Source organism: Sorex fumeus, unplaced genomic scaffold (genome assembly GCF_029834395.1).
Source record: "Sorex fumeus unplaced genomic scaffold, SorFum_2.1 ptg000002l, whole genome shotgun sequence".
In the NCBI taxonomy this organism is placed as follows: Eukaryota; Metazoa; Chordata; class Mammalia; order Eulipotyphla; family Soricidae; genus Sorex; species Sorex fumeus.
The window spans coordinates 82,658,292-82,669,871 of record NW_026606059.1 but is presented as its reverse complement, the minus strand read 5'-3'; the positions used below and the strand labels follow the sequence as shown (position 1 = coordinate 82,669,871).

The window sequence follows — 11,580 nt, the reverse complement described above, 5'->3', positions numbered from 1 at the left end:
CATATGGTCCCTCAAGCACCACCAGGAGTAATTCCTGAGTGCAGCGCCAGGAGTAATCCCGAGCATCGCTGGGTGTGACCCAAAAAGAAAAAATAACAGGAAATAACCTCACTTTGATGGAGCACATTATCTTTGATGACTTATGTAGACCACAAGATAATTTAAGTTCCTTTATGCAAGAGAAAACCTAACAATACATTTGATTCTGGTTGTGCTGGAATAGTTTTTCAAACCATAATTAAATTTTTTTTTGTCTGGTAATTCTCATCATCTAACCATCTAACCCTAACCATCTTACCAGCGTTTCTTTTCAGATCTTTGTACGTCAATAGTAATTTAATAAAATTTGCCTTATTTTTTCTTCTAATCACCCAGAATGCCTCACACTTGTAATATTTTTTATATTTGTGCTTCTTCAAGACCTGATATGCCTCTGTGCTAGAGATGGTATGTCCTCATCCTAGAAACACGTGGGCCATTACAGTCTTGAGACCCCTTTTGTTTAGATGAGGTTCTCTGACTATTAAATGTGACTATTAAATGCGTGCTCTCCTGGGAATATATCCTGGGGAGACAAAAAAGTATAGTCGAAATGACATCTTCACTTGTATGTTCATTGCTTGCACTATTTACAATAACCAAAATCTGGAAAAAAACCAAATGCCCAAGAATAGATGACTGGTGAAAGAAACTTTGGTACATCTACACTATGGAATACTATGCAGCTGTTAGAAAAGATGAAATCACGAAATTTGCATATAAGTGGATCAACATGGAAAGTATCATATTAAGTGAAATGAGTCAGAAAGAGAGAGATTGCACAAATCTGTGGAATATAAAGTAACAGAATAGGAGACTAACACCCAAGAGTAGTAGAGATAAGGATGAGGAGGTCTGATCCACGGTTTGGAAACTGGCCTCACATGCTGGGGAAAAAGACAGCTCAGATAGAGAAGGAAACACCAAGTAATGGATATTGAGAGGGCCCATTAGGATTGAAAGATGAGTGCCAAAAGTAGACTATAGACCGAACATGATGGCCACTAAATATCTCTATTGTGAACCACAACATACAAAAGGAGAGACCAAAAGGAATGCCCTGCCACAGAGGCGGGGTTGGATGGGGTTGGGGAGTGGGGAGGGATACTGGGATCATTGGTTGTGGAGAATGGGCACTGGTGGAGGGATGGGTACTTGATCATTGTATGACTGTAACGCTGTAACGCAAGCGTTACAAAAGTTTGTAAGTCTGTAACTGTTCCTCACTGTGATTCCCTAATAAAATAAATAAATAAATCATGTGCACATTAAAAAAGAATTAGTGTGCTAAACCACATTCTCCTTTTCACTGACAGGGTAACCCAAAGCCACCTGTGAATATAGAACTTTGAGCCATAAAGATTCAAGTTCCTGAGTTCACCGGGCCAAAGGATCCCTTACTGACCTGCAGTTTCCTTTGACTTTTGTTTGCTGAGACACTCAGATGTCAGAGTTGGCCTACTGTCAAACCTTAGTTATCTACCCTGGTTAATACAGCACAATCAGGATCATGGAATTTTTGACTGAGATCTTAAGAGACTCTAAGCTGTATATTTAAAATCAGAAATCTCAGATTCAAGTCTTGTTGCAACACTTTGTTGATATGTGACATTAGGGAACTTCTTAACCATCTCATCTTAAGTAAAAATTAGACTAAGCTACAAAATTTCTAAATCCCTTTCTCCCCAAATTCAGTCTTTTCTTCCCCTATTAGTCTAAAATCTCTTCCCTCCTACAACACTGCTTGGTTATTGTAAATAATATCCTCATCTAATTGCAAGTACATACAGTGTGAAAATCCTACAAAGATATTCTTTGTAAGGAATTATACGAACTAATGATATCTGTAAAAACATTTTAAAATAAAATGTATTTAAAATAAATATTTGGTTCTACAAAGAACACTCTATTGGTACACACCCATATAAAGATCATGCCTTAAATGTACCTGATTTATTCACCTGCCTGATTTACAACCAAGAATCCTTCAAAACATTCTTCATGGAGGGTCTGCCCACAAATCAGTCATATGAATCTGAACTTCTTGTAGCAGCCAGAGTTGCAGCTCAGTGGTAAAGTATTCACTTTGCATATTTGAGAGCTTAGGATCTATCCCTGGCATCACTAAGGGGAAAAAGCACTAATCTGAAAGGATCCCTTTCTTTTGCTCCCAGTAAATTTGCATTTGGATAGAACCACAGTCTATTCTCCAACTGGAATGTTTCAGACCAAGGTAGATACTGCAGACAAATTTATTCTCTCCAGAATCTTGGGAACTCCATTGACCCTTTCAGCTGCGGGGTGCCCTCTAAGCAAATTACTTGTATGTAGATTTATTTGGATGCCTTCAAATCCTCCTTTTGTTTCCAGGGCACAATGCAGTTGCTGTGACATCCAGCCTCCTTCTTCTACACATGCATTCATTGCCCTTTCTTCTTTTGCCTTTGTCAGGTCAGATTTTATTCTACAAAGCTTGGGCCACATGCAGTAAGCAGCAATAGTACTTTCCAGCCGCCTTCAATGAAAAGACAAAAACTTGCCATGTTTGAAATGCAAACCTCATTTATTATAGAACTTTTGAATGCTCTGCTCTGCATATTGATCTAGGGGAAATAGCAGGGGACAAAACTAGGAATGGGTGAGAAAGGGCACATAAGGAATAAGAGCGTTGATTATTTTGGTGGTGCATTGTTGTTCCTGGAATTAATGTATCCTCCCAATGTGGGTCATCTTTTCAGAGTTCTTCTGAAACCAGGATGTATTTTCTTTCTTGTTCTCGTTCTTTTCCTGTTCCTTTATGGTTTCTCCTTTCTGGGGCTGTTTCAACTCCTCTTGCAGCCACCCCTGCTGCTCCTAGATTAATTGTGTTTCCCCTACTGTTTCTGCTAGCCACCATTTCCAAGGGAAAATTCCTTTGTTTCAACATTCTCAGCTTCACAGCTCAAATGCATATTCAGGAGCATCAGAGAACAGAATGAAAATGCAGCAGGGATGGCTCTCTTGCTATGGGCAGACAGAAAAGTAGATTTCTCTCTCTCTTTTTTTTTCCACAGTAGATGAAAGTCTGCGAGGACATATTTTAAAGTAGAAGGCAACACAATATACTGGTAGAGATTTGGGAGGGAGTAGCTAGGAGGGAGTCATTGTTCATGTCTTTATTTTTCTCACAACTGGGTTGGAAATCTGTATGCTTCTAAGCTGTCCCTTTTCAAGTGCAGATTTAAAAGATAATCATTTTCTCCAATAAGACACAATGAAAAGAATAGTAGTCAAATTTTAGTTATATGTTTTGCAGTAATTTATTCTCCTCTAACTCAAACTTTTTAGAAAGAACTCTGAATTCTATTAAAATCTCTATAACTAAAGTTTAAAATCTTATTGTCAAGATTAAGCTCAAAGCATACATGGACTATTATTGTTCTGGTTTCTTCTTTTCCCATATTCAACTGATTTTAAATTTATTTCTGTCTACAGATTTTTTATATATATAGTTATCCCCTATTATGAGTTTGCCTGCCTTTCCTCTCTCAGAGAGCATCTCAATTCTTCTCTTCTTTGAAATAATTTATTCTGCCCTCCTTTCCTATAACCTTCTCTGCCAGGTTGGGTTTTTTTTTTTTGAGTTTTATTCTTTCGATTTCTTCTAGAAAGAAATCAATTTTCCTTTTTATCACTGTACCTTATCAAGAAATGCAGCACAGTGTAAAATAAAAAAAAAACTAGTTGACTTAATTATTTACTCCACCAAAGAGGGGGTGAGGGGGAAGCATAGGGGCCAGGGAAAAAATTCAAAGAATTGGAGCTCATTCTGATTATTCTCCCATGCCTTCAAGTTCTCCCATTGGCTGTAGGGTAAATGTTCTAAGTCATGTTTGTTGTAAGGGAATATGCATGATGAAATAACCTCACTTTGAAGCCGGAGCCATAGTACAACGGGTAGGGTGTTTGCCTTGCATGCGGCTGACCTGGGTTCAATCCCTGGCATCCCATATGGTCCCTCAAGCACCACCAGGAGTAATTCCTGAGTGCAGCGCCAGGAGTAATCCCGAGCATCGCTGGGTGTGACCCAAAAAGAAAAAATAACAGGAAATAACCTCACTTTGATGGAGCACATTATCTTTGATGACTTATGTAGACCACAAGATAATTTAAGTTCCTTTATGCAAGAGAAAACCTAACAATACATTTGATTCTGGTTGTGCTGGAATAGTTTTTCAAACCATAATTAAATTTTTTTTTGTCTGGTAATTCTCATCATCTCTTAGAACACTCATTCTTGGAGTCTTCAATCACTTTGAAATTGTCCAGCTACCCTTAACCATGCTGGAATCCCATATCTAGGTGTTCCATCAAAGAGTTCCAGCTGAACTCAGCCTTGCAGCCAAGTTTCCCCACGCATAACATGAATTTGCAATGCATCAGTCCCATCTGTCATCAGATAGCTTAGAAAGCTAGACAACTTTGTCAAGCGAAATTCCTGATACACAGACTTCTGAACAAGGAAAAGTTTGTTGTTGCTTGAAGATACTCTGTTCCTGTATGAGAATACTTTGTTTTACCACAGTCAATAATTAGAATGTTCTTAATGTTGCTAGACTTTACTGCATCCTAGTTGGTCTGGAAAGACTCTTAGACAAAACCTAATTTCTTCTTTGGGCTGACTTGGAGCTGGTAAAGCAGTTGATTATTGTTCTTTTCCATGACGTGAGTAAAAGAATAATATACAGCTAGCCTGAAGCTACATGAGGTGATTTGAACTTCAACTCATAAATTCAATGTGTAAGGAATTCAGATTATTTTATTTTCTCCAAAGAGCGCCTGCTCTAACACTTTATTTCATCATTACCTGTGGGCCACCAGGGAATTTTTTCCTTTCTCTGGTCTCAGTGACTATGCCATGAGCTACATAGTTTTCGTTGGTTTGTTGTGGGGGAGAAAAAGCAAGTCTTGCAATTCTTACCTGTTTTTCACATTTTTTAAAGTTGTTTTGAAAAAGAAAGAAAAGAGGAGTTTGTTGCAGAAGTGAAATGTGACTTGCAAAATCTCATCTGTTTTGGTACCTGAGACTTTCCAGGAAAAGTTTGCTCACATTTGGTAAAGAAAGGGTTGGTGGGTAGCATATAAACCACCAGTTGTTGTCTTCTTATATTTAACACGTCTGAAATGTCCACTCCTCTTCTTAGTAAACCAATAGCTGGTTTTACATTTGCCTCTTGTTTCATCTGTACATTTTCATTCTCTCTTCTTGTTGCCCAAGCAGCAAATTTTTGGCTACTCCTGTTCCACATGTGGCTAACTTGTTGAAAATCATACAAAGCCTTTACCACTTCAGTGTTCTCAGGCCTACAAATAATATTCACAGAAATTCCACGCAACTTTCTATCATAATCCCTGACCAAGCCCTGAATTTTCTCTCTAGGATAAATTGTTCACACAATGTCTTCATTGAGAAGTGAACCCTGGGTCCCCTCTACTCTTACATTCCCAATCCTGTTTCAGTTCCCCAGAATTTACCCCTGGACAAGAGAGTCAAAGTTCTCCCATTGTTTATGAGTTTCTACCAAATGGCAGACCCTGAGGATATCCTGTAAATAGTTTTAAAAATTCCTTCCAGGCTTCTCAATGGCAGATAGTAAACAATAAAATGTGAATAAGTAAATTATGTACTTAAAGCACAAAGAACAAATAGATAGGGGTGGTAAGTTTGGAATGGAGAATTTCAATGAAGGCCTTCTTGAGGGTATAAATAAAAACCTGAAATAGGTAAATGAATGAGTCATGTAAATATTGAGAAGATGAGTGTTTCACATAAAAACTGAGGCGTGTCACACCCAGCAGTGCTCAGGTGCTATTCCTGACTCTGTGTCCAGGGATTAGGATTTACTACAGACAGTGCTCAGGAGGGTGTGCAGTACCCTGGATCAAGTCAGAGTTGGTCACATGCACAGAAAGGATTTTGAAATCTTTCTACAACCTTTTTTGACATGAGGAGCATTTCAAAGTCAAGCTCCTTGAAGACAGCATTGTGTCTGACATCTTGAATCAACAAAAGAGAGGTTCATGAAAATAGAAAGGAGTGTGAATAGGAGAGAATGTTGTGAGTCTTAGAAATCTTGCTAAGGTCTTCTTAGCCTTAAATGTGAGTGCCATGGCTGCATGGTGCATGACTGGCAATCTGGCATAGATTTTTTTGTTTGTTTGTTTGTTTGTTTGTTTTTAATTTTTTTTTTATTAGTGAAACACCATGAGGTACAGTTGTAGATTTACAATTTTTGTGCTTAGGTTTCAATTATACAATGATCAGATACCTATCCCTCCACCAGTGCCCATTTTCCACCACCATGGATAATGTCCCCCCCCCCACCCCCATCCCCGCATCCCCCCCTGCCTCTGTGGCAGGGCAATCCCCTGTGTTCTCTCTCTCCTTTTGGGTGTTGTGGTCTGCAAAAGAGGCATTGAGTGGCAAACATGTTCAGTCCATAGTCCACTTTCGACATGCATCTCCCCTCCCTCCTGGGAGGGACCACCAAACACCCTTTATTTGGTGTTCCCTTCTCTATCTGAGCTGCCCTTTCCTCTAGAATGCCCAATTGTCCACTAAGCTACGGAGTAAACCTCCTGGTGCTGATCTCAGCTATTCTTGGGTATTAATCTCCTATTTTGTTACTTTATATCCCCCAGATGAATGCAATCTTTCTATGTCTATCCCTCTCTTTCTGACTCATTTCGCTTAGCATGATACTTTCCATGTTGTACCACTTGTATGTAAATTTCATGACTTCATCTTTTCTAAGAGCTACATAGTACTCCATTGTGTAGATGTACCAAAGTTTCTTTAACCAGTCATCTGTTCTTGGGCACTCAGGTTTCTTCCAGTTTCTGGCTATTGTAAAGAGTGCTGCAATGAACAAACAAGTGCAGATGTCACTTCGACTATACATTTTTGCCTCTCTGGGATATATTCCCAGGAGTGGTATTGCTGGGTCAAATGGGAGCTCAATTTCTAATTTTTTGAGAATCGTCCATACTGTTTTCCAGAAGGGCTGAACCAGTGGACATTCCCACCAACAGTGAAGGAGTGTCCCTTTCTCGCCACATCCACGCCAACATCGGTTGCTTTTGTTCTTTTGAATGTGGGCCAGTCTCTGAGGTGTGAGATGGTATCTCATTGTGGTTTTGATCTGCATCTCCCTGATGATTAATGATGTAGAGCATTTTCTCATGTGCTTTTTTGCCATTCGGATTTCTTCTTTGAGAAAGTTTCTGTTCATTTCATTGCCCCATTTTTGGATGGGGTTGGATGTTTTCTTCTTGTGGAGTTTAACCAGTATTTTGTATATCCTGGATATCAGCCCCTTGTCAGATGTGTATTCGGCGAATATCCTTTCCCATTCTGTAGACTGTCTTTGTATTTTGGTCACTGTTTCTTTGGAGGTGCAGAAGCTTCTTAGTTTAAGATAGTCCCATTTATCTATCTCTGTTTTCACTTGCTCGGCCAGTGGCGTGGCATCTTTGAAGATACCATTAGCTTCAATGTCATGGAGGGTTTTTCCAACTTTGTCTTCAATGTACCTTATGGTTTCTGGTCTGATGTTGAGGTCTTTAATCCATTTTGATCTTACTTTTGTACACGGTGTTAGGCAGAGTTCTGAGCCCATTTTTTTGCATGTAGCCGTCCAGTGATGCCAGCACAATTTGTTAAAGAGGCTTTCCTTACTCCACTTCACATTACTTGCACCTTTATCAAAGATTAGATGATCATATGATTGAGGGGAGATGTCAGTGTATTCAACCCTGTTCCATTGGTCTGCAGTTCTGCCTTTGTTCCAGTACCATGCTGTTTTAATTATTACTGCTTTGTAGTACAGTTTGAAGTTCGGGAGGTTGATTCCTCCCATTTTCTTTTTCCCAAGAATTGCTTTAGCTATTCGTGGGGGCTTATTGTTCCATATAAATTTCAGGAGTGTTTGCTCCATTTCTTTGAAGAATGTCGTGGGTATCCTTATAGGGATTGCATTGAATTTATACAATGCTTTCGGTAGTATTGCCATTTTGACAATGTTAAGTCTCCCGACCCATGAGCAGGGGATATCTTTCCATTTCCTCATGTCCTCTTTTATTTCCTGAAGTAGCGTTTTGTAGTTTTCTTTGTACAGGTCCTTTACTTCCTTAGTTAAGCTGATTCCTAGGTACTTGATTTTCTGGGGCACAATTGTGAACGGGATTGTTTTTTTCATGTTGCTTTCTTCTCTCTCACTGTTTGCATATAGGAATGCCATGGACTTTTGGGTATTGATTTTATAGCCTGCAACTTTACTATACGAGTCTATTGTTTCTAGGAGTTTTTTCGTGGAGGTTATTGGGTTCTCTAAGTATAGTATCATATCATCTGCGAATAGTGAGAGCTTGATTTCTTCCTTTCCTACCAGAATGCCCTTAATATCTTTTTCTTGCCTAATCGCTATTGCAAGTACTTCCAGTACTATATTGAACAGCAGTGGAGAGAGTGGGCATCCTTGTCTCGTCCCTGACCTTAGGGGGAAGGCTCTCAGTTTTTCCCCATTGAGGATGATGCTTGCTGTAGGCTTGTGGTAGATGGCTTTAATTATGTTGAGGAAGGTCCCCTCTATACCCATTTTGGCTAGGGTTTTCATCATAAAGGGGTGCTGGATCTTGTCAAATGCTTTCTCTGCATCTATTGATATAATCATATGCTTTTTATCTTTTCTTTTGTTGATATGATGGATTATGTTGATTGATTTCCGAATGTTGAACCATCCTTGCATCCCTGGGATGAATCCTACTTGGTCATGGTGTATAATCTTTTTGATGAGTAGTTGGATTCTATTTGCTAGTAGTTTGTTGAGGATCTTTGCATCTGTGTTCATCAGGGATATTGGTCTGTAATTCTCTTTCTTTGTGGTATCTCTGTCTGCTTTTGGTATCAGTGTGATATTTGCTTCGTAGAAACTGTTTGGAAGTGTTTTTGATATTTCAATTTCGTGGAAAAGCTTAAAGAGGATTGGGAGTAAGTCCTCTTTAAATATTTGGAAGAATTCACTAGTGAATCCATCCGGACCAGGACTTTTGTGCTTGGGGAGACTTTTTATTACCATTTCAATTTCCTTGATGGTGATAGGTCTGTTCAGGTATTCCAGGTCTTCTTGGTTCAGCCTTGGGAGTCTGTAGGAGTCTAGGAATTTATCCATTTCCTCGAGGTTTTGATGTTCCGTGGCATACAGTTTCTCAAAGTACTCCCTGAGGATCCTTTGAATTTCTGTAGTTTCTGTTGTGATGATCCCCTTTTCATTTCTGATTCGGTTTATTAGGGTTTTCTCTTTCCCTTTCTTTGTGAGTTTTGCTAGAGGCTTATCAATCTTGTTAATTTTCTCGAAGAACCAGCTCTTGGTTTCATTGATCTTTCGGATTGTTTTTTGGGTTTCCATCTCGTTAATCTCTGCTCTGAGTTTTATTATTTCCTTTCTCCTGTTCGGGTTGTGCTCCTTTTTTTGGTCCTTCTCCAAGCTCTTAAACTGTGAGGTTAGGTTACTTATGTGTGCTCTCTCCTCCTTCCTGAGGAATGCTTGTAGAGCTATAAACTTTCCTCTTAACACAGCTTTTGCTGTGTCCCATAAGTTTTGGTAACTCGTGTCCTCATTTTCATTCGTTTCTAGGAATCTTTTGATTTCCTCTTTGATTTCCTGTCTAAGCCACTCGTTGTTCAGTAGAGCACTGTTTAATTTCCAGGTGTTTGATTTAGTTTTCTGTTTTTGTATGTGATTTACTTCTAATTTCAGCGCATTATGGTCTGAGAAGATTGTCGATACAATCTCTATCTTCTTAATTTTTTGGAGGCATGTTTTGTGGCTCAGCATGTGGTCTATCTTGGAGAATGTTCCATGTACGCTTGAGAAGAATGTGTATTCAGCTTTTTGTGGATGAAGTGTCCTGTATATATCTCCTAAGTCCCTTTCTTCCATTGTTTCCCTCAGATGAAGTTTGTCCTTGCTAAGCTTGAGTCTGGTTGATCTATCAAGAGGTGACAAAGCAGTGTTGAAGTCTCCCACTAGTATTGTGTTGCTGTTGATGTCTTTTTCCAAGTCTATGAGTAGTTGTTTTAAGTACTTTGCTGGTCTCTCATTAGGTGCATATACATTTATTATTATAAGTTCTTCCTGTTGTACAGATCCTTTGATCAATAAGAAATGACCTTCACTGTCTCTTATGACCTTCCTCACTCTGAAATCGATGTGGTCTGATATTAGGATGGCTACCCCAGCTTTTTTATGGGAGCTGTTTGCCTGTAGGATTGTTTTCCAGCCTTTGACTCTGAGTCTGTGTTTGCTTTGACTATTGAGATGTGTTTCTTGCAGGCAGCAGAATGTTGGGTTCAATTTTCTAATCCATCCTGCCACTCTATGTCTTTTAATTGGTGCGTTTAGCCCATTGACATTGAGAGAGATTATTGTTATGGGATTTTGTCCCATTTTTCTGTTGAAATTTGGTGTATTTGAGGGGCCTTTCTTGCCTTAAAGTAGCCCATTTTGTTGTTCTTGTAACCACGGTTTTGAGTCTATGAAGTTCCTGAGCTGTTGTTTGTCTGTGAAACTGTGTGTTGTTCCTTCTATTATGAATGAGAGTCTCGCTGGGTAAAGTATTTTTGGGGAGGCATTTATTTCATTGAGTTTTTTCACTATGTCCCACCACTGTTTTTGGGCCATAAGGGTTTCATCAGAAAAATCAGCTGTGAATTTTAAGGATGCTCCTTTGTAAGAGATTTCTTTCTTCGATCTTGCTGCTTTCAGAATTTTGTCTCTGTCTAAGGTTTTGGTCATTTTGATCAGAATGTGTCTTGGGGTATTTTTATTCGGATTTCTTCTAGCTGGTACCCTTCGGGCCTCCTGAATATGGTCACAAGTTTTCTTAAAAATATGGAACGCTTCACGAATTTGCGTGTCATCCTTGCGCAGGGGCCATGCTAATCTTCTCTGTATCGTTCCAATTTTAGTATATGTGCTGCCGAAGCGAGCACAATCTGGCATAGATTTGACTAGAGATGTTGGCCCTTTGTGATTTAGGTCACAACAGGAATCACTTTGCATTAAAGAAAGGAGATTGTAGGTGACAAAGATAGATACAGGTTCAGCCATTAGGAAATTATGACAATAATCTGCAAAGACATTTTGATCCCTCAAATTTCAGGTAATAGCAATGGGGAGAATAAGAAGTGCTAAAACTTATCATTTCCAAAATTTCACTACTTCCCCTTCAACATTTATTTTCCTCTACTAAAATTATTTTGCACATTAAAGGGTCAAGGCTTAAGGGATCATGTAATCTTCCAAATTGTGGACTCGTTCCCTAACTACTATTTTTCCTTTTAAAACCTAAGCTTTTAAATCTTAAAACCTCCTATGAATCAGCTTTTGTAAAAAGCTTTGCAAGTAAAGTAATTCCGCAGCAAGGAGCCTAGAATAACTTTTTTACAATGTGGATGACAGAAAGGACAAAAGTGAAATGGGTAAAAAACATCAATTGCTA

General features: G+C 39.0%; 1 non-coding gene across 1 annotated transcript; it reads right to left on the bottom strand.

Annotated features, from left to right (window-relative positions):
- Window positions 1–10,964: 10,964 nt before the first annotated feature.
- On the bottom strand, window positions 10,965–11,071 carry LOC130022807 (U6 spliceosomal RNA). The gene has a single exon (XR_008792319.1). It is a non-coding gene; the product is annotated as a U6 spliceosomal RNA (small nuclear RNA).
- Window positions 11,072–11,580: the final 509 nt, after the last annotated feature.